Source organism: Pelodiscus sinensis, chromosome 1 (genome assembly GCF_049634645.1).
Source record: "Pelodiscus sinensis isolate JC-2024 chromosome 1, ASM4963464v1, whole genome shotgun sequence".
Classification (NCBI taxonomy): Eukaryota; Metazoa; Chordata; order Testudines; family Trionychidae; genus Pelodiscus; species Pelodiscus sinensis.
This window is the reverse complement of record NC_134711.1, coordinates 259,875,192-259,899,687: the sequence shown is the minus strand read 5'-3', so window position 1 is coordinate 259,899,687 and position 24,496 is coordinate 259,875,192. Positions and strand designations below refer to the sequence as shown.

The following is a 24,496-nucleotide window of genomic DNA, read 5'->3' as shown; positions in this document are numbered from 1 at the left end:
TGAGTGTCCTCACTATTCTCTTCCCATGCTTACCATCTTGTGGCATCTTGACATAGCCTCCATACCTACTTCTCTGTGTCCCTGAACAGCTGTGGGGAAAGTTTTAAAACCCCACCTCATCTTGGCCAGTCTGGAAATGAGGGAAGAATTACTTTCCATAAACAAATAGTAGGGTTGGGAGACTAGCATGGTGCCCAGAACAATAACAACAATAAACAGTCATACTCTGAACCCTTGGATGGAAGGGTGGGTTCATCGTTTCCTCTTTGGTGGAGGTTTCAATTTGGTGAGCATAGAGTACAAATATTACCTCCTATTGTGCATGATGGGTCAGAATTCTCACCTGATCCAAACACTTCCATTTCTCCTCTCGACTCCACTCAGGTGAGATGTCCTTTCCTTCCCTCATAACTAAAAGGCAATGGAGTCCTTAAAAAAATACCCCCTCCTCTTCCTTTCAAAAAGAGAATTCTCACCACATTCAGCTGCAATGCCTGAAAGGATGAGGAGTGAAAGAGCATTACTCATTCCATGGATGATTAATTATCAGAACTTGCAAACATATGTGCTTGATCTTAAATGCAGTAGTAGCCCTTTGAAGTCAACGGGATATTTCATAGGCTTAAAAGTAAATATGTTTCATAAGCATGAATGTAAACTGATAGAATCATGGGGTTAGAAGGAACTTGAGGGGTCAGCTAGTTTAACCACCTGCTGAGAAATAGGATTTGTTGTGTCTAAACCATCCAGGACAGATGGCGATCCCCCTCCTTTTGAAAAACTCCAGTGAAGAAGCTTCCATAACCTCTCAAGGCAGTGTGTTCCATTGCCCTCCTGTTCTTATAATTAGGACATTTTTCCTGAGATTTAGTCTAAATTTGATGTGCTACATTTTGAACCCATTGCCTCTTGTCCTGCCCTCCAAGCCAAAAAAAGAACAACTTTTCTACATCTGTACTAATGGCAGCCCTTCAAGCATTAGAAGACTGTCATCATACCTTACCTTAATTTCCTCCTTTTCAAACTTAAACATGCCCAGTTCCTTCAGCCATTGCTCGTGTGGGTTGCATTCCATCCCATTGATCAACTTTGTTGCTTGACTCTGGATTTTTTTTCAGTTTCTCTATATATTTTCTATACATTAATGACTGAACTTGGACACAGTATTTCAGCTGAGTACAGTGCTCAGTATAGTGGTACTATCAGGCCCACAGACAGTGGGAGTGGTGGTGGCTGGCCCTGGTCCACTGTGCATCAGAATGCCACTCCATACAGGTCTGAGGGCTGGGAGGAGGAGGCACATGAGATACAAGTGGTGCTAAGGGATTTTTGCCTCTTCTACCCAGGACCCCACCCTTTTGTACTATACCTAGGGTTGCCAGGTGTCCAATTTTGAACTGGACAGTCCGGTATTTGAGGGTTCTGCCCCGGGAAAAAAATTAAGAAAATACCGGACATATAAAATGTCCAGTATTTTCTAATTAGGTAAGTTTATTATTATTAGGAGTATCAGTGCCTAGTTGTGAATTGCCTTCCTGGTAGACACGCTCATGCTGCATGAGCATATCTACCAGCCAGGCACTATGCAACTACACGGGGCGGGGGGAAGGAGGCGGGGCAGGAGGGAATCTTCGGGGCTGGACTTGCTCGTGCTTTGCCGGGACCATGTGCGGGACAGGCAGTGCCCTGGGATCTGCATGAACCTGGGTCAGTCCCACTCCCCGCTGGCCAATTCTCTCCCCCCGCTCTCCCTGCCTCAGCCAGACCCACTCCCCCTGACCCTCTCCCGGCCAGCCCTGATTCCCGCCAGCCAGTTCTCCCCCACTCCTCTTCCCAGTCTCCCTCGGCCAGACTTGCTCGCCCCAACCAGCCCTGCTTCCCGCTGGCCAATTCTCCCTGCTCCCCTCCTCCCAATCTCCCCTAGCCATCTCTGATCCTTCCAATCCCCTCCCGTCCAGACCTGCTTCCCACCAGCTGGTCCCCCTCCCAATCTTCCCCGGCCAGCCTCACTGCCCCTGTCCCCTCCTCCCCGCCAACCCTGCTTCCCACCAGCCCACATCCCCCCCCCCCCCACACACACACACATCCTCTCAGCCATCCCTACTCCCCTCCCGGCCGGTGTCCCCCCCCCCCCTCCCATCTGAGATCAAGTCTGTCCAGTATTTTTTTGAAGCCACTTGGTAACCCTAACTATACCTATGTATACTTCTTTGGTCTTCCTTCCATTTTGTGTGGGTGTATCTCTTTTGGTTATTAGATAGCTAAAAAGCTTTCTTGTGCAATCACAATGATCTCCTTAGTCTTCTCTTTCCTCTGCATTGCAATATGCAAGAGTGGGGCCTTATTAGACAAAATTATAAATATTTGAGATGAAGGGGTGGGGAATCTTTTTGCGGTTGGGGGTTGCTGACCCAAAGAAAAATCAATTGGGGGATGCACACAAATGAGAAGCAAAGTGAGAAGCCCCTGACTGAGAAGGGAAAAGATGTTCCTCATATTCCCCTCACACTCCAGAGCCTAGGGGGCCCAGGCTAGTAGATGCTGCATGATCCAGCCCTGTGGATGGGTAGCAGAGGGGCTGGAGCACTAGCGAGGGCTCTCCAATGCAGGGAAGATCCCTGAGCCTCAGGGGCCATATCCAGGCAAGCCAGAGGCTGCATCCAGTCACTGGGCCTGAGGTTCCCCACCTCTGGATTAATTTACTCATTTTAAGGAACAGGGTAGTTTGCTGTGGGTTTCAGTGGAAAGGACACTGGGGCTAAGAGTTTGAGAACTAATTATGACTGCCACTGACTTCCTATGGGCCCTAGCAAAAGTTATTTTGCCTCTTTTTAGTTTAGGATGATATAATGATTGGTAATCTCTGGCATTTATTTTTCCGGCAGGAAGAGAAGCCAGTTTTCTTCTAATAAGTCAGGATGCTATAAGTGAACCTATGCAAATGATGGGATCTTGGGAAGGCTGAAGTAAAGTGTATATTATTTTAGATTAAAAACTGTCATTTATAATAATATGGTACCCCTCTTGTGTGAAAATTTAAAAGTGCTTTGCTGGATGAAAAGCATTTAAAACTAGCATATTTACCAAATTTTGCTTAGGTCCTTAACTATTTTTTTTTTAATTAAAGAAAAATGTGTATGATTTATTTAAATAACTGAATTTTTTAAAAATGCAATATTAATTTTATTAAGTTAATTCTTATTTCAGATTTCTTAAATAAAGCAATTCTAAATTTTTTTCCATTTAATTTTGTAAGTAATTTTTAAAAATGGGAAATCCATAAAGTGAATTTTTGTAACTTATACCTATACATGCTTATCATTCTCTCTCTTTTAACAAAAAAGGACTATAGTCAGTTTGGTTTTCAAAAACAGTCTCTTCTCATTTTCAAACCTTAAACATTGATTTGTCTGTGTCAAAAAAAAAGCACTACTTCAAATTTCTCCATTTTATCTCTTTTTTCTAAAGTTTATTGAGAAGCAATTCAATTACAGGTTCATCCTATTTTGCTGTTTCATCTTTGTTCAGTCTCTCGACATTCACTCACCTATATTAATTTTGAGGACTGTATTTGATTTGGTGATTCTGTCTCTTTTCTGTTTGGTTTTATGAGAAGCAATCCCATTTCAGGCATATTCTGTTTTCCTGGCATAACCAAACACTTTCACTGCTTTAAGTTATGATAAGAGGAAGCTGTATACCAAATGTGGTGGTCTTAGCTATTACCATTTAAGAGGAGTTCTTGATCAAACAGACAAACAGACAAACTCTCTAAAATATATTGTAGATTAATATTCCAGATCAAACTGTTGATGATTTCTGGATTGTTCATTGTTTATAGAAATAGAACAGAATTATTTACAGAATAAAAGTTGCATGGCAAAACAACTAAACACAAGTTTTCAGCAGGTTGTTGTAGAGTGCTTCCTGTGAAAATAAATGGAGTTTAATTCTAGTTTTTAAAACAAGTCTGCCGCATAACTTCCCCATGTACATCTTTGGTTCATCATTCCAGAACTAATCAACAATAATACCATGTTGCTAAATTGCATGAAAATAATAGAGGCTATTTTGTTATAAATTCACAAATTCTAGGTTTTACTTCTATGACACAGTTCTAACCAACTGGTGAGGCAAATTAAGAATATTAAACTACTGAAATTATGATCTAAATATACTTCTTTAATTATTTTATATCTGTTCATTGAGCCCTTTCAGGAACTGAGCAAGGACAGAGAGTGTGGCTGCACAAGCCAACTGTTTGGACTAGGAGTGTGTGAATGAGAATTCACACCAAAATGTTGTGCTGTAAGTTCTCCATGTAGACACTTCAGGCACATAATAAAAAGGTTCTACTACATATGAATGTAGCCCTGTTTGAAGGGGATTATATTCATTTAAAGTAGTAACTTTTTAGTTTTTGTCTACATGGAGATGTGAAAGAACATAAGAACATAAGAATGGCCGTACTGGGTCAGACTAAAGGTCCATCTAGCCCAGTAGCCTGTTTGCCAACAGTGGCCAGCGCCAGGTGCCCCGGAGGGGGTGGACCGAAGACAATGATCAAGTGATTTGTCTCGTGCTATCCATCTCTAGCCTCTGACAAACAGAGGCCAGGGACACCATTCCTACTCCCTGGCTAATAGCCTTTTATGGACCTAACCCCCATGAATTTATCTAGCTTCTCTTTAAACTCTGTTATAGTTCTAGCCTTCACAGCCTCCTCTGGCAATGAGTTCCACAGGTTGACTATACGCTGTGTGAAGAAGAACTTTCGCTTATTAGTTTTAAACCTGCTACCCATTAATTTCATTTGGTGTCCTCTAGTCCTTATAGTATGGGAACTAATGAAGAACTTTTCTTTATTCACCCTCTCCACACCACTCATGATTTTATATACCTCTATCATATCCCCCCTCAGTCTCCTCTTTTCCAAACTGAAAAGTCCCAATTGCTTTAGCCTCTCCTCATATGGGACCCCGTTCCAAACCTCTGATAATTTTAGTTGCCCTTTTCTGAACACTTTCCAATGCTAAAATATCTTTTCTGAGGTGAGGAGACCACATCTGTACACAGTACCCAAACAATGCTTTTTAAGTCATGCTGTTCACATTTCTATAGTCCAAATGATGGCACAGTGCATATAGGCCCAGAAACTCATTAAGGGACATATTTTTGCCAGTCTGCTCAGGTGAACAAGGTGATTGTGCACAGCACAAGGTGGCCTTCCTTCCCAGTGCACTTTGTATAGCCTTTTATACCTGCACAAAGTGGGTATGAGCTGCTACCAGATCAAAATAATAGTGTTGCCTAACAACTTCATAGTCATCTTAATGACTACGTCTCAGTGGTGATCCATGCAGAACAGGTAGAACACATGAAGAATTTGAGACCCAAGAAATACTGAACCATAGGACTCTTTAACTGGAGAATTCTAGCTCTTAAAGATTCTTGAATTTAAGCTATCCGACAGGATGACCCTATACAAAACCAGAAAGTCAGTAAGGGAAATTATAAAACTTTTAAAATCTGGAGATTTGAAGAGCATGGGTTTTTTTATACTTATGGTTGGTTTTGGAGAATTAAAGGTTTATCCTTTTAAAATGCAGAATGGAACAGCTGCAAATATATATGAGATAAACAAATGAGATTATATATTAGTAATACATGCTGACATCCAGAGTACCATAATTTATCTTGATCTGCTTTCTCATTTTAATACTTTTGGTTTTTACTGTTTTCCGTCTATTAAAGTTCAAGATCAAGGTTCAGTATTTCAGGATATATGCTTCTATTAGCAGAGGATTCTTAACTTGGCTAGATAATTCTAAACTTACAAGAAATAGATAGAATCAACCCTTTGAAAGGTTATAGCACATAAACTATAGCAATTTATTCAAAGATTAGAAAGACAGATAATGGCCTCTGCTTTCCAGTTATGAATATCTGTACATGTTGAGATGATATTGCATTTAACCTCAAACAGTAACATTTAATATACTTAGACTCAACCTGGAAGTGATTTCTGTCCTAAGTTTTTTTCTTCATAAACTTTCAGAAAAAATATATTTGCATGTTTACATGTGAAGGATTATAAAACAAAGGGAAACAAAATTACTTGGCTTGAACTCCAATGAATTTAATATTCCCCTGTATCTATAAATTGAAATCCTCTACAGGCTATTAGCCCACAATGCATGAAGTCTTTATAATATTTCTAGAGAACAAAATTAAAATAGCCAAGTTGTTCTGTTATTGTGTGTTTTTAGTAACCCATTAGAGAGGGAACTTCACTGAACTTTAAGAATTACAGATCGATAGTTTGTAAGTACAAGTTCAAACTTTCTAGTCCAGCACCCATGGAACCTGACCAGTTCTGAACCAGAGAATTTTCCGGGCCACAGGAGGTCAATGTTGTTTAGCAGAATTACCAACACTTCCACTGTTTACTGGGCTGTTAGAGGACATTTAGGGGTAAATTAGAGCTAAATTACAGCACAGAGCACTGAGAGCTAGGACTGGTGGATATACACACATGTTATGGGACTATGTTAACATTGGCGATACCCATGGAAATTGGACACCCACCTAACTAAAATAATTCTGGATGATGGATGTTTCCGGACCAGTTTCAGAGAGGTAGCCATGTTAGTCTGAATCTGCAAAAGCGGCGAGGAGTCCTGTGGGAGGATGAGGCCCACTGCTTGTTGAAGATCTCATAGGTGTAGGTCTCTGTCTGAGGGGTTGGAGCATATGTGGTTATACCTTAGTGCTTGGCTGTAAACAATGGATCGTGTGGTGTGTCCGGGATGGAAGCTCGAGGCATGCAGGTAAGCATAGCAGGCCTACCATTCATCTTCAAGTTTGACACAATCAGCTCAGGATTAAACAAAGACTGTGAATGGCTAGCTAACTACAAAAGCAGCTTCTCCTCTCTTGTTATTCACACCTCCAGATCAGCTACTAGAAGTGGGCCTCATCCTCCCTGATTGGATTCACCTCGTCATCTCTAGCCTGATTCTAGCCTGCATATTTATACCTGCCTCTGGAAATGTCCACTACATGCATCTGACAAAGTGGGTCTTTGCCCATGAAAGCTTATGCTCCAGCACTTCAGTTAGTCTATAAGGTGCCTCAGGACTCCTCGCCGTTTCTCGACCAGAAAGTTATAAACTAGAGAGGTCAACCTATATTATATGATTTCTTGTTATGACTAACAGGGTTGATCCCTGGCTATATCAGAGCAATGCTTGGTACAGTTGAATGGTAGAGATGACAATGGTATGACGGTAACTTCATAGACACTTTTGTGACTCCCTGATCCCGAGACCACTCTGTGCAAGTATTTGTTTCTGACACAGTTTAAAGCATCCTTCAGGTGGTTCTACAATAAGCTAGCTGTTACAGGTCACAACTGGAGTAACCTAACCTTCACCCTTTTGTCCATCAATTTTCCTACTTTGAAGGAGGGAATATGTCAAGGAGCTGTGAAGGCATGTTTATGACTTTCAAGGGCTATGCACATCCTTAAACTAAAATTTAAGCCTGCATTGCACAACCCGAGTATCACAGAGTAGATTAATAGGCAAAGGGTCTGATCTAATACATACTGAATACTCAAGAAAGATTAAATTATTTTGAATGTAGTATCACTTTTTCTTTGGACTAAAAAGCCATTTGAAAAATTGGAACTAATCTATCTTGAAATAATTTACCAAACTCCCCTCTCCAAACCATACATTAAATAAAAAGTATTTGTATTACAAAGTCAAGTATTTCACATTTTAAAAATTCTATAATTAAGGCTGCACAAGCAACCTTACTTCAGCCCTCTTGTGTGTATGTTTTAACTCTACAGTGATACACTAGATTTTCCACCTGAACTCTGCTGCCTTCAGTGCAGTTACATTTATCTGGTAGGTCAGAAGCAAATGACATATCCCAGCTTCTCCTCTGTTTGTCTGATATCAGCTTCTAGATGAAGAGAAGGTGGCTAAAGCTGAGGAGATATGAGAATGACGTGATTCTGGTAGGATAAGGCAAGGGCTTGCACTTCTCTCCTCCTCTAACGTCACTCACTATAAGGAAAGTCTGGTGACAGATTTAATTGTTTGAAGGTGTGGGATCACTGGGCTTGCCTCAGTGCCACTGTATGCTCAAATAGCAAAAGCAAAGAAAATAAAACAAAGCAAACAAAAAGCCACTTCCATCTTCAAATGGCCAGAAGAATATTCAGCTTCCTATCATAGACAGATCTGACCATGGTGAGCCAAGCAGTTGTGACTTCTTTTACTAATTATTGTTGCAATTCATATACCCCTGGGGGAGGTGAAACTGGTACAAAAATTGTTTACTAACAAATATTGGAGTTAATGCATTGTCTTAATGCAATTTCCAACTGAAAACAAAATCTGATTCAAGGTCTTTGTCCTGATGTTCAAAGCCCTCCATGAGACTGTTTCTAGTTAGCTAAGAAAACATTTTGTCTGTGAATTTGACCTCTCATGATAGCATTAGAACAATAAAACTGTCAAGTAACAGAGAAAAAGCTAATGAGTTTATGAGAGAGAATTTTTTAAAAAAAAAATCTTTACTATTAACTTCATGCTTGAAAGAGATAACAAGGACTATGATACTTGACATTTCGATAACAAAATTGGTTTGTGTCTTTCAGGTCAAAGTACATGCAAAATTTAGGGCACTGTACTATACACTGCTTTCTTAACTATCACATTTTGAAGACCCATTTTTTGCTATAACGAACAGCAGCCCTGAAATGACATAACACATTAGGGTTCTGTGGAAACAGAACACTCTCTTAAACAAACAGTATTTTAATTATTTAGTCTTTTTTGTCTTTATTTTAAGAAAAGGTACCACAGTTTCCAGTAAATGTGTTAGATAAGAAATGAGTAATGGCAGGGCCCAGGAAATATTTCTAGCTTATCTCCAGTGTTATTTGACATCCATAATCATAGCCCACTTAACAGTACAAAATTTGCTCACAAACTAAGGGCTTGTCTACTCAGGGTATGTCTACACTGCACACTTATTTCAAAGTAAACTATTCCTGGAGAAATACTTCAAAATAGCTTATTTCAAAATAGCACATCTACACTACAGGGAAGCCTCAAAATTAGTCCAAGGCAGGCTTCCTTAATGTGGATGTGCTATCTCTATTTAGAACCCCAGGAGGCACTGGAGAGTATTTAGTTTGGATGGCCTTGGGGAGGAGCTATTTTGAAATAGCTATTTTGGAAGAGGTATTATTCCTCATGGAATGAGGTTTACAGAAGTTGGAATAAGCCATCTGTTATTTTGAAATTATTTTGAAATAACGGAATTGCTCTGTAGACACTCGCATTGTTATTTTGAAATAACTGTGCTGTGTAGATGCACCCTTAGGGATGTTAGTGTACAGCAAGCTAGGCTGTGAATTTACAGCACATTAATAACTCCTCACTAATTGCCCATGTGGACACTCATATTGTGGACTAACATTCTCTGGTATGGCTAGAGGTTAATATGTAAGGCCAGGCATATACTACTAAGTTCTGTCAGCATTGTTATGTCAGCCAGAGGATGTGGTGGAAAAATACTCATACCTTATCTGACTTAGCTATGCTGGAAACAGTCTCAGCATAGACCACTTCTATACAAAATATACTAACTTCCCATGTAGAGACACTGTACTTACTGGGCCTAATTCACTTCTATGGCTGTTGGCTGACAGAAGTGTCATGATCCTCCTAAATCAGTATCATAGGATGAAGGAAGTTTTCCCTGTCATGGAGCAATGACATACAGAATTAGGCAGTCCAGTCTACCATCTTCCTAAGGACAGAGAAGTTACTTAATCAGCTATCAGATTAACGGGACACTAGAAGTACAGTTATTTCGAAATAAGCTATTCCGGAATACTTATTCTGAAATAACTTATTTTGAAATATCTTGTCTACACTGTAGGGAAGCCTCAAAATTAGTCTGAGGTAGGGTCCCCTAATGTAGACAATTTAGAGCCCTAGTAGGAATAACTTAGAATGGCCCTGGTGAGGGGCTATTTCGAAATAGCAGAAGTGGAGTGTCTACACACGCCTTATTTCAAAATAGCTATTTTGGAATAGGCATTATTCTTCATAGAATGAGGTTTACAGAAGATGGAATAAGCCATCTGTTATTTTGAAATAATTTCAGAATAATGGAATTGCTGTGTAGATTCTTGCATAATTATTTCAGAACAACTAACTTTGCTGTGTAGATACACACTTGATGTGAGGAAAGCGCTATGATGGAATTAAAAAAAAACCCTTCACTAAGGCCAAGGCTGGGGAAAAGCTGGAGGAGGACTGGTCTGGAAATGATCTGTCCCTCATGCTCCCAAGGAAAGAAGCAGTAAGGGAAAAAGAAGGTTCAACAGTTCAGGCCAATGTCAGAGGAAATAAGCTATTCCTCACAGAAAGTTCTCTTATAGCAGCAGTTTGAGCTGCAATACGATCCCCCACTCCTTGGAAAGTCCATTGAGTAGGGAGAACCACCCGTGACACACCAGAGAGATATTTGAATTAGCCTGAAATTGTGAGGACACGGTGAAAAAGAGACTAATCAAATGGCAGCCAAATTGAGCCTCGGACAGACAAGCTGTGTCTAGACTGGCCAGTTTTTCCGGAAAATCAGCCTCTTTTCTGGAAAAACTTGCCAGCTGTCTACACTGTCCACTTGAATTTCCGCAAAAGCACTGACTTCCTACTGTAAGAAATCAGTTCTTCTTGCGGAAATACTATTCTGCTCCCGTTCAGGCAAAAGTCCCTTTTGAGCAAAGCTTTTGCACAAAAGGGCCAGTGTAGACAGCTCAGATTTGTTTTCCGCAAAAAAGCCCCGATCGCAAAAATGGCGATCGGGGCCTTTTTGCGGAAAAGCGTGTCTAGATTGGCATGGACGCTTTTCCGCAAAAAGTGCTTTTGTGGAGAAGCGTCCATGCCAACCTAGACGCTCTGTTCCGAAAATGCTTTTAACGGAAAACTTTTCCATTAAAAGCATTTCCAGAAAATCATGCCAATCTAGACGCAGCCACATTGTATAGGAGGGAGCAGCCCAGAGGAAGGGCCAAAGATAGGTCAGGTCCTGTGTCATAGTTTCAGGGATCCAGTGGAGCGGGAGGACCTAAAATTGTGTTGAAAATTGGCTCTAAAAGTAGAACCTCTCTGATCACTACATGCTTGATACCAAAGTACACAATGAAGGCGTTCATGTTTTTTAACCCCATCTCCTGAACAAAAGGAAAGCAAAGAAAGAGGCTTCCTCTACACAAACAGAACGGGGATTAGAAATGGAATCAGATTCACTATGCTGGATTTTAATTGGGCTTTTCAGTGATCAAGGAAGAAATTCACATTCTCTCCACAAAACCTTCAGAATTTAAAAAAAGGCCTCCAAAGAACAAAAACTCAGGTCAAGCAACAGTTAGCATGGAAAGAATGGCAGGTTATTTTCATGCATTCCTTCCCTACTGAGTTCAACATGTATAAAAATCCTAATGGTTGATTTGATTTCATTTGATTTGGGAATGAGGATGTTGGCAGGAAAGACAAAAAGAGGGGACAGCTGAAAGGAGAGTTGTTTTCAATGTACCACAATCTGTTTTCTCTGCCAAACTGGGCCTGTCACATGCAAAACATCTATATTATGCCCTTGGAACTGTGTAACTTGGAATGCTGTAGAGAATCTCAGCTAAACACCTAAGATTCTAACTTAGGTAATTGTCTCAATTATTGATAGTGTTGATTTTAATGTATACAATCAAAGGTGTTGCTTGGCTACTTTAACATATTCTGAGAGTAGTGAGGCTCAAAAATCCAATCTGACATCCAGTGACAGTCTGACATCTAATGAAGGATATGTTAGCTAACAAGCTCTGAACTGGTGTCAGAATCAGAGGATTTCTTCCATCTGTTAATTCACTTGGAATAATTCATTGTCTACTTTATACCTGTCACCTTTGACAGGGGCACTAAAATCAGATATGTTTTAGGACATTCAAAAAAGAGCTGCCAATAACTGTCTCTGTCTTACTGCTTGAACCTAGAAAAATGTTTTGATTCGGTAATTTGCTGCTCACAATTAGAGCAAACAGACAGCAGAAAAAGAGAGTTTCTGTACATTCGTTTTGTAGTAATGTAACATGAAATCACAAATGTGGTATAGCATGTATCATATCTGCTGGATATTTTAAGTATTTTCTACATTCGATTCAAAGCTTTGCACATTAATAATATTTTGATAGCACTAAAGTAGTGTACAGTGTAGTGATTTAGTGCCTTTGAATGAATATATAATAAATTACTAAGTATTCATAGTTATCTATGGTCCAAATGCTTTATGTTAAACTGGCATAAATCTTGTGTAGCTCAGATGAAAGCAATAATTCCTCAAAATTCCTACTAAGGAAAATGAGAAAAGAATTGTGCCGAAAGCGTCCTCAAGAGAAGTCGTATTAATAGCTTTAAATCCACTTCTCATGCATGTTTTCAGCTTTATTGGTTTATCAGAAGTACAGGCTTCGAAAGCTCAGAAAACATCTACTGATATAGTATGGAGATGTTGATTGTAAAAATCTCCCCTCTGCTGTACCCAGGCGGTCCTTTTGAAGTCACAGTGCCAGAGCTGTCTATGCTGTCATCTATATCACTGGAAATCTGGAATTTGTCATTGACATCACTGCAATTACTCCAGATTTTTAATTAGATAACCTGTCTAGATTCTGCCCTGAAATAAGGGAAATGAGAACAAGATTTGCCCATGTGAGCCAAATTCATCTCAAGTGTAAGTCCAATACTTTTAATGGAGTTAAAACAGAAATGTCCATGATCCTCTCAAGCCCCAATTTGGCAAGATCCTGAAGCATGTGACCATTTTCACTGAAGTCAATGAAACTACTGTTGCATGTAAATTAGGAATGTACTTATTGTACCTTCTGAATCAAGTCTTAAATATATTGCATATATGTTGCAGCTAATATGTCTACTATTTCAGCTATACATTTTTCTTATACTGAAAAACTGTTAAAGCAAGACATTGATTATATATAGTTAAAATAATAGGCTTTTTTCTTTCATTCCTGATGACATGAGAGATATTTGTTAAAATGTTTCAGAAGCCTACAATGAAAGTATGAACAAGCACTTCAAAACCTTAAGCAAGGAGAAGTGGCAGGTTGCACTTTGCTTTGAAAGAACTGCTGTGGACAACATAGTTTTTGTAGCACTGAGTAACAGCCAATTCTCTGACAACTGTTTTTGATGAAACCATTTTTATTCTGAGTCCCATTGGAACAGCATGTACTAGCAGCTGTCAGTGAGTGACTGACAGAGTGAAGTAAAGAAATAGGAGGCTCATTATTTGGTCATGAAATATTGACTATCCTTAGGTGAGGTTTTCCTATGTTGTATTAATGGAGTAGTGAATGCTTTTAGGTTAGCAATGCAAACAAGCTAATGCACCTGGCTTACGAATACCAGCACATTAGTCAATCTAGTACTGGGCATTTAGTAGAAGAAAATCTTGTCCTTTTGGGTCAAACTGTGAATTTCATAATGTTCCCATTAAGGATTAACTTCAAATGTATTTCATATCAGATTAGAGATGAAGAAGTCAGCACTACAGTTATTAATGTTTTGTTTTATTTTGTGTGTGGTGGGGGGATTAATGTATAAGGTGGTTAGACAGTTTCTTATTTCCCATTTTGAAAATGTATTGAGTGGTTGGATGGCTTGAAGGATTAGTAATGCAACACAGAACACTTTATCTTGAAGTCACTGGCACGTAAGTGGCTTAGATGAATTGTGGTATCTAAGAGACATTCATTGGCCTATGTGAAATAAGTTAGGGATCCTAGACTATTTCCTAGTTGGCAGCTGACACAATTTGGCACTTCTGTTTTTGGCCATAGTAAGAGAGGTCCAGTCCTGACGAGGCACTGAGAGTACTGCATGCTATCCTTTCACTACTATCCAAGGTACTTTCAAGACAGGCCAAGGGCAAATGCCAGGAAAGAAGCAAATTGCAAGGGAAGATGTTTTTGACCAGTTTGCAATGCTGCTGTCTATGCTGTATTGCACTTGCTATGTGGACAGGTTCATTCACAAGAGATGTCAGTCAGGCACTTGCTAGCAGTAAACTCTTGCCACTTTCACTTGAAGCATTATTCCTACAAATCACTGTTGATCTTTGTGTCAGACTTTGTATTCATTCTGCAAGTTTTTGATTAACTGTTGTCTAACACTAGAAGCCAGGGTTTTTTATTGATTTATTTTGTTTCTGTGTATTTTTTTGGTCAGATTATATTTTTTGCAGGACTCTGCCATTTTGGCTTGAGCATTCCTAGCTCTACATTGGCACACAAGGAAAGAGACTGACTGTCAGAACCCTCTGCATAGAGGCCATACATGATCCTTTTTGTGAACATAGATCAGTGGTCCTCAACCTTTTGGGGCTGCCAGGTGCCTGGGGACGGGGCCGCACACACGCCGTGCGCCCGGTGCCGGCACTGGCAAGTGCCATGACCCCAGGCAGGGGCCACCCATGCACCCAGAGCCAGCACCGGCATGTGCCGCGACCCTGGGACAGGGGCTGCCCATGCACCACGTGCCCAGGGCCGGCACAGCACATGTGCCATGTGCCCGGGGCGGGGCCAGCCCACATTGTTGGCGGGCGCACATAAATGGCCCGGCAGGCGCCATGGCGCTCGCAGGCACCGCGTTGGGGACCACTGACATAGATCGTATACCTTTCTGACAGTAGGATAGGTAGGGCAACGGTTCCGATTTTGTCTCCTTTCAGAGATGGCTAGGCTTTGGTGAGGAAAGTGACCCACCACAGAATGCACGCCTGGGCATTCAGACAGAAAACATCCTAGACTCGACCAAAACTAGTACTCTGAGCTATTGCTCCCCTTTGTGATTCAGAGGAGATCTCCGTAAACATCCATAAAATTACCTCATTAACCTGCTTCAAATACCTCCTCACATCTCTTCTTTGTCATGATTGCTAAAAAACAAACAAATGGCATATACAATTCTCATCATTATCATCATCATCAACAACCATGGGCTCAATGCCCGTTGGTGTCTGATGCCTCCCTAACCATTTCCTTCCATCTTTCCCTGTCCAGTGCAGAGTGGCTTAGTTTCTGTAGACTATATCCGCACCAATCTACTATATCATCTATCCACTCTCTGTGGAGTCTGCCTCTCCTATTCGGACCATATACAATGCTGCTGGTGTGCAAAGACCACTCCCTATGTTGTGGATGGATAATTTTTCACTCTTTCCTTGTGTTAGTCCATCTGTTTATCTGTATATTTCTATTTATTTCTTGTTTTATACTTAGAGTGTGAGGTTTATTGCGAGGGGCAGGGACCACTTTTTGTTGTGTGTTTGCACAACCCCTAACATAATGCCCATGATTAGGGCTCCTAGACGCAATGATAATGCTCATAAACATGTATCCTATGCATCCATACCCACCTGGGCTTTAACTTAAGCCACATCAGGCCCTCTGTCTTTAAACCCTTGAAATATTTTTCACCATTTTTTGCCTTCTCAAATATTTTTGTTCTTCCTGTCAACAAAGTTGTGTGCTGTAAAATGAACTTGACAAGCAGCGAGAGTATAAAATGTAAGCAGCTGCTGATTTGTTTAAAGAGGAAACAATGTTCAAGATATTAGAGTGCAAAATTATTTCAGTTCAGGCACAGTGAACTTTTTTTTTGTTAATTTCCTAATGCAAATACTATTTTAAATGGATCAAAATCCCTGATTAAGGCACTATTTGCACAATCACTGATACAGATTTGGAGCCTCATTAAAATGTATTTGCAAATTGCCTGAATATTTTATTTATTCAATAGATTGAAAGTGTTTGCAGTAATGAAGTATACTTTGTAAACAATAAAGGATCGATCATCCCTTCACCACACTGGTGTGTGAGTGAGGAAATTCAGAAATAGTGTCATACAGTCACAACAACATCCATCCTCTTTGCAAACTCTCCTGTGTTCAGTGAATTTGCCCAGTTCCACTATTCTGTGGAGAAGGAGGTGAGCCCTTGTTATCTGGGCTAGCTAAGTGAAGTCCCTGAAATCAGGTGAATTCAGTGATTATGACTATGTAAGACACCACCACAAATTGAAGAAGGTTCTGTGAGGTCAGCACTTCTTCTAGACATTCACCCTTACACCAATTGATCACAGTGTCTCTCTTAATTATTTTCAAATAGTTGTATTATTCTCTGACTGGATTACAAAAATAGGGCCCAATATTGCACTCTTTTAATAGAAGTTTTGCATGCATTAGAAATACAAGATTGGTGCTGTAGTGGATGAAGGAAGCAGGAGATCTACATATTTGAATTTGATGAATGTATTTGAAACTGTCATCCAATTATAAAAAGTTAACTCATTGTGGCTCTAGGTAAGAAAGCATCCATGTTCTCTGATTATTACAACATCCTACTTTCTGGCATTGACAATTGCAGTCTTGAGCCACTCACATGCATTCAGAATGCACTTTCCTAGCTTGTCATTTTGCCCAAGTTACCTCCTTCTTTGAACACCTAACTGGCTCTTTTTACTATCTCAGACATAAGCTTCTTGTGTTTACTTTCAAGGTTTTAATCCCGCCCATTACCTCTTATTTGCTATCTTGTTGTCAGTGCTAGCTTCTGATCAGCCCATTGATAGCACCTGCTTGCCTTCTTAAATTTTCAAACAAACACCTTCATGATTTCTTCCATGCTGATCCATATGCTTAGGAAGTGCTCCTCTACAAACCTGCCTCAGAAGCCACCTTCATTTACCTTCTCAAAACTCTCGATTGTGGTGATGCTCACAAAAAAAAAATCTTGGTAGTGGTTAGACTGTTAGTAGACTGACACCATTGCCTATCACAATGATTAATAGGACCTCATTTTTCCTTGTACTCCCCTGTCTGTGTTTATCATCTATTCTCTTGTCTTTTTAATCAAATTGTAAGCTCCTTTGGGCATGGGTCTGCTTTTTGTTCTGTGTTTGTAGAGTTCTTATCACAATGGGGTTCTGGTCCATGACCAGAGTCCCTACCCACTACAGTGATACAAATAAATAATTGTAGTAATAATAATAACAACAGTAATATGTTTCATTTCAGGCTGGAAGGTGATTGAAAGTGAAGGTAATGAGAAAGTGTGATGGCTATCAAGGGAGGAAGATATCTAAGGCGGATCCTACACATATCAACATTGACTGAACTTATTTATCATCTTCATGAATGATCTTTTCCATGAGCCCATAGACTTTGGGAAGTTTTGGGTAGACACAGCAGTCTTCCTGTGCACTAGCAGTTGCATTGTCAGGCTTTTGGAACACTAATAAAATTCACCAGTGATGTTGTATATCCAGTGTTGCAAATACTACTGAGGACAAATTGTACTGATATAGAAATTGATCTATAAACATTAGAAATATGTCAGGAAATAGCAAAATGAATCTCAATTGGGAAAAAAAACCCAAACATATACAGCTTGCAAAAATCTTCAACATAGATATTCAATAGATGGGACAAATTTGACCTATTAATAGGAGTTTGAGCTTGTACAAATGAAGTCAGTTGGGAACAGAATTTGATCCTAAGGCTGAATTCTGCAAAATACTGAGCAGTCTGGCAGAGATCCAGGAAACCACTTAACCATGTGCTTAACTTTCCATACATTAGTTGACCTATTTGATTGGCTGGGTCTGGAACTAGAGTGTTCAGTACTTTCCAGGACTGAGACAAAAATAAAGAGGCCGCTGAAATTAATGATGTCTCAAAAATGCCAGGGGAAACTGAACTACAGATAAGTAAATACTTGTGGAACTTTAAAATGTAGAAATAAATGCAGCTGGATATTACGCATCATCAGTGTCTAGCTAACACTGGCAATTTTTTTAAAATTGTGAATTACAAGATTGGCAACAAAAGATTAGAGAGACGCAAACATAAAAAATAAGCTTCATATGTGTAGCTTGGATAAGTGGTCAATATAGGTGGGAGATGACCTAGGTCATCAGGAAACTAAAATTCATCAACTCTAAAAATGTAGAGGAATTAATTAATAATGTGACACTTCATATTAATAAAATTAAATTAAGAAAGGAAATGTTTTAATTGACCATCTGGAAAACTTCATAAAAATTAATGTATAATGGAAATAATCCTAGATTGATTGGGACTGAGGCTAGGTCTACACTAGGGGATAATTTGAATTAAAATACACAACTCCAACTACATTCATTTCTTAGCTGTGTCAAAGTACCTTAAATCAAATTTTGGTGCTGTCCACATTGCAGAAAGTCAAAGGGAGTACATTCTTCCTTCTACTTCCCTTACTCCTCCCTGATCCAGACTACCAGCATTGACGGAGGTGCCCTCTCAATTTGAATTCTTCACTATACCCACTAATTCATACCCCGGAAAATTGATTGCAGCAGCTTTGATCTTCTCTGTAGTGTAGACATGTCCTGAATGACCTTCTAGGATTTTTTCTCAAATCTGATTCTGTAACCTTTATTGGTTTCAGACTACATATTTATGAAAATAAAATAGATGTCTGCATAGAGAAATTTATGGAGGATAAGTCTATCAACGACTATTAGCCAGGATGGGCAGGAATGGTGTCCCTAGCCTCTGTGTGCTAGAATGGGTGACAAAGAGGGGATCACTTGATGATTACCTCTTTTGTTCTTTCCCTCAGGAGCACCTGTCATTTGCCACAGTTGTAAGACAGGATACTGAGCTAGATGGACCTTTGGTCTGACCCAGTAAGGCCATTCTTATGTTCTTATGCTTTAAAAATGTAAATAAAAAGCTGTTAAACTTTGCCAGATTGCTGGGAATACATTCTAATAACTTTGGAATTGTATAAAAATGTTACATTCAAGTTTCAGTAAATCTTATTTAATATAAGAAAATCAGGAAATTATAAGTTAAGTTTAGGAAATATTTAAAAAAACAATGAATAGTCTAGTAGCACCTTAAAGACATATAGAGTATATCTAGACTACAGGCTTTTGTCGACAGAGGCTTTGTCGACAGATAATGTTGACAAAGCTTCTGTTGACAGAGAGCATCTAGACTACATCCAGTTCTGTCGACAAAGCAAGCCACTTTGTCAACATGAGAGTGTAGACGCAAAGGACAGTGTAGATGCAATAACGCCTTCTGTCGACAGAACTCTGTCGACAAAAGGTGTTATTCCTCGTAGAATGAGGTTTACTGCCGTTGACAAAACTGTGGACAGAACTCGGTGGTAGTGTAGATGCAGGTATAGTTTTGTCCACATTTGTTGACAAAACCCTGTAGACTAGACACACCCGTAGATGGTACCATGCACTTTCGTGGGCAAAACCCACTTCTCCAGATGACTGATCCAAGAACCCATCATGATACTATCTACATGTTTTGTTAGTCTTTAAGGTACTACTAGACTATTTGTTGTTTTTTAAGTTTTTCCTTTTATAGACTAACTCGACTACCCCTTGAAGCTAAATTAAGAGTATAACTCATGTCATTATAGCCTTGTCTTCCCCTGTTATCTATGTGAGTTAAGAACTGAATGCCATTCTTACCTTTGTCTCCTGACTACTGATTAAATCTGATCATTATTTTTACCTGAAAGCCGAGAATGTTATAATTTAATAAATGCATGCAACTGAAATTTGATAGACATTATTATAGCATTGAATAAACCAATTTATTTCTTTCCTGTATGTTTAAAAATTACCCTCCATTCAGCCTTTAGATTAGAGTGTCTCTAACAATTCAATTTATGAAGTGTTGATAAATGAAAGTATGATTCATTAACTGTAGAAAATCTCTACATGTTACTAAAGGTTATTTCAAGACCCTTGTATCCCTGGTGCACCACAGCAAATGTAGCTCAAAGTCAAAGATTAAAGAAACAATCAAAGCTTTACACAGTCAAATCCTTCATTATGACACAAAACTTACTAAAGCCATGCAGCTTAATTTGCTCCTTCATTTACTCTTGTGATTCTCCATGCTGTGCTGAAAAGGTCAGATTAAATGCAGGCAGCTACCTGTAAAGATGCAGAAGCTATCAGGACTGGCACAACAAAGCAGGAGTGAGGGAATCCAATATTTACTCTAAATGCCACATGGATGTGCTTGGGCCTGAGGTGGTAAACGGAAGAAAGAAGAACTGACAAGCACTTACAGTGAATTGGCTGTTATAATGGGTGTCACATCTGTGGCAGAATTTCTTTTAGCACCAGAATCCTGAGATGTGACAGTTTTAAACCATGAAGAGTTAAGAAGCACTCAAAGACCTGCTGTAAATAGCGTGTATTCAATGGCGTGACCTAGAGTCTTGTTTTAGGGCTAAAAATAGATTTTTAACAGTTGACATCTGTTTCCTTCAGTATTTACAGTGAGAAAGCAGTTACAAGGTAAAGTGGCGGTGACATATAATGTCCCCAGATGACGTGAAGTGGCAGCATTGTCTCAGCCTGAGGTAGCAAAAAAGACATTGTTTCCTAATTAAACAAATGGTAAACAGAAGTGACAACTGCCATTTTATGAGGGAAGTGCACCTGTTATCTCCAAATAAGATGGAAGTTGTTGTTTTTTCTAGGATCAGTAGTTAAAAATAAATTCAGCGCTCCAATAACAGGTGTAAATGAGACGCAGGTAGGTTTTGGCCTTTAGGCAACAAAATCTGGATTATTTTTTTTAAATCTGTTTACTAAAGATTTTCTATATAGAAGTCAATAGTGCAAAAATCAGCAGAAAAGAAGTGTAACATGCTGTGCACAGATGCAATGCACAGAGAAAAAAATGCAGCCTTGGTCTCTAACATATGGACAAATAACAATTGTTGTTTGTTTATAGCTGTGTCCATTCTGTGCAAGGTGTGTTTCAAACAGGGCAGATGGACATCCTCTGTTCCCAGGAGATCGCAACTTAAAGACAAATAAATACAAGTACTTTTGTTCCAAATCAAGCAATTTAAAGACACATTTAAGCTTCAGATTTTTTTTTTTAGCAAAATGAATGGATACTATATAAAACTGGAGTCAAAATGAGCACCTCTCCAGCTGATTTAACATGCTTTTATTTTTATTTTTTATTTTCCTAAAAGCAGATGGGCTCTTGTGATGCTGGGGAAAATATGAGAAGAACTTGAAGTGGAAGGCAAAAATTAATTGTAAATTCGATAGGTATTTACCAGTTTTATTTAATAGTGCTTTAACTGAAGTGGCATAAAAGAATGTGCCATACTACCATAGCATATCCCTCTCCCCACACATTAGCAATAAAAAGGATTTTCTAAAGCTCCCCAGGGTTAAATACTTTGTCCATAATATGTAAGAGCTGGGGCACAAATCAGGTTGTGACAGAAAGATTTGTTATAGGCAGTGGGGGAGGAAAGAAACGTCTGTTGAATCCAGGAGTCATCCAGGCCCAGAAGTAAGGGGACTAAGGAGGATTGTGAGTGGAAATAGAGGAGAGAAATACAGAATACAGACTGCTTGAGAGGAAGGAAAATTAAGTGAGAGAAATAAAGAAGAGATCAAATGGATGAAGATGAGAGTCACAGTTGCAAAGAAAGGGATAAAAATCAGGGGTGCTGGCACCAATGTATAGTGGGTGTGCTGTGAACCATTGAGTCCATCTGTAAACCCAGTTATGTGCTGGAAACCTCTTCTAGTCAGGAGTGTGTGGCAGCACTCCACCCCTATTTCCTACACTTATGAAAGAAATGCAGAAAAGAGGGGAAAGGCAGAGCGAGAAGGTCAGTTTGGAGCAGTCTCTTTGCTGACCCTAATTTCTCTTACATGCTAATAGTTTCCTGTCTTGTGGCGAAAGTGAGATGTTTTAATGCTCTTGCTTTATGTGCATGATAAAAACAACTGAATCGTCTTACTGTATGTGGAGTCTTACTTGCTGAGCATAATTGGGCCATCACCCTATGAGGTAGTGCAAGTAGGGAGACTCCACAAACAGTTATCTCAAGGCGACAGAAATAGGAATTCCTTACCCAGTCATTTGCTGCCTTTTGTTCTATAAGGGCTCCAAATATCTGAGCCCCGGAGATCTAAATGTCATCCTCCACAAAAAAACCATAATGCCAGATTGTAGAAAGAGTGTCTGGCACCAGAAGGAAGGGCAATTGGGCGAGAAAAATCCTGGCTCTCAAATGATTGCCACGTGCCTTCCTGATTGAGGAGACATTCATTTAACACACTGGTGGCAAACTCATTATGTTATATATTTTAATGACATAAAGGATCAATTGAAATGCTGAGTCTGGTTTAAGCTCACCAGGAGTGGGAACAAAGTTTTGGCTCATTGTGGTCATCAGTGAAATAAAGAATCTTGAGAATAATTGCAATCCAAAGAGGGTGCTATGTCAATAACTTTTTCCAGTGCAGGCACCAATACTTGATGCTTGAGATTAGGTTCAGTGAGATTTAGTTAAAGTACAATGGGGCCTGATGCAGGAGTTGTGGGTGCTCAGCATTATGGAAAATCAGGCAGTATATTTAGGTGCCTAAATATGGATTTAGGATCCTATATTTAGGCACCCAAGTATGAAAATATTCATTTTTCATGATGAGCGAAAGCCATCTGATCTACTATTCCTGAGCTGAGAAGCCACTTTTGTTTTCAACAAGCAGAGAATCACCTTTTAAATATATGTACGTTACTTGTTTTTCACCTTGTGAATATCAGTACAGTCCTCCCTGTCCTCAGAATTTCCGAATAAAAAACAATAGAGCTTGAAAGTCAAGCTCCCAACTTGCAAATTCAGTTCAAGAATAAAAATACTAGTAAAAATCAGGTTAATCGCAACTTAAATATTTATATTGGTGAAAACTTCTGGAGTTATAATGTCATTCTCAGTATTTGTGGAGAAATCCTCCAAAATTCCCATTTCAGGAAAGATTAGGACAAATTGGGGATAATCTAGAGAAAAGCAGCAATATTAATGATTAAAGCTCTAGACAACATGACCTATGAGGGAAGACTGAAAAATTGGCTTTCTTTAATCTACAGAAGAGAAGACAGATGGAGGGATGAGACAATAGTTTTCAAGTGCATAGAAGGTTGTTGCAAACAGGAGGAAGAAAAAAATACTCTCTTTAACCTATGAGAAAGTACAAGAACCAATAGGCTTCAATTTCAACAAGGGGAGTTTATATTGGATGTCAGATGGGTGGACACAGGTTGGATAAGCACTGGAATAAATTACCTTGAGAGGCTGTGGCTGCTACTGGGCCACTCCAGTTTGTTTACTTCCCAGCTCAGCCACAAATTGCATAGCTTATTTCAAAATAGTGAGCATCTACACAGCACTTATTCTGAAATAGAGCACTCTTCCTCTGCCTTCCCTTACTCCTCATACAATAATAGGAGTTAGAGTAAGAAGTCCTCCTGCTTGACAGTATTTCAACATTATTTCAAAATAACTACCTGCTGTTTTGATGCAGGCTAAGTTATTTTGAATTAATATTGCTATGTAGATGTACCTTTAATAACCAGGAAACCACACCAGACTGAGGCTACATCTACTCTGCAGGCTTTTTGCGCAAGAAGCTTTTTGTGGAAGAGATTTTCCGCAAAAACTTCTTGCGCAAAAGTGCATCCAGACTACAAAAGCATATAGCAATAGCGATGTGCTTTTGCAAAAGAGAGCATTCACACTGCATGGATACTCTTGCTCAAGAAAGCTCTGATTGCCATTAACAGAATGGCCATCAGAGCACCTGTACTTTTTCTGATAAGCTCTTTTTGCACAAGAAACCCCTACTGAGCATCCACTCACACCTTTTTGCACAAGAACTCTTGCACAAAAAGGAGTTATGCCTCATAGAAAGAGGTATACCTACACTGCAAAAAGCCCTCTGTTCTCCATTCTACTGTAAATTTTCTTGCGCAAAAACACGCTTGAGATGTGGACGCTCCACGGGTTTTTGCACAAAACTAGCTATTTTTGCACAAAAGCCCTGTAGTGTAGATGTAGCCAGAGAGGGCAGACTACTGACCAAGATGCTAAGTCTGGTTGGTAGTGCAGCAGGATTAAGTCAGGCTCTCTGCCTGCCTTAACTCTGCACATCACCTAGAGGAAATTAGCATATCTGACTCCTAGGATTAGGGCTTCATGCATTGCCCCCGCCTTGAGTCCTGGCTAGGCAAGAACCATGGCCAATGGGAGCTTTGGAGGCAGTGTTTTCAGGTATGAGCACTTTACAAATAACATAGAATCATAGGACTGGAAATTGCCCTTGAAAAGTTATCGATTCCAGTCCTCTGTATTCATGGCAGGAACAAACCCCATATTCTAGACCAGTGTTTCTCAAAATGCTCCTTGAAACCACTTTGAGAAACCTGCTAACTGGCTGTTCCAGTTGGTTTGACATGATTTGTTCTTTACTTACAGGCGCTGTGGCTATGGAGCCTC

The 24,496-nt window shown here is 39.6% G+C and overlaps 1 long non-coding RNA gene across 1 annotated transcript; it reads right to left on the bottom strand.

Moving 5' to 3' along the window:
- Nucleotides 1-349: 349 nt before the first annotated feature.
- On the bottom strand, nucleotides 350-24,496 carry LOC112544045 (uncharacterized). The gene is made up of 4 exons (XR_003087362.2): nucleotides 24,474-24,496; nucleotides 20,023-20,111; nucleotides 19,641-19,683; nucleotides 350-494 (listed from the first exon to the last, which is right to left on the bottom strand). It is a non-coding gene; the product is annotated as an uncharacterized LOC112544045 (long non-coding RNA).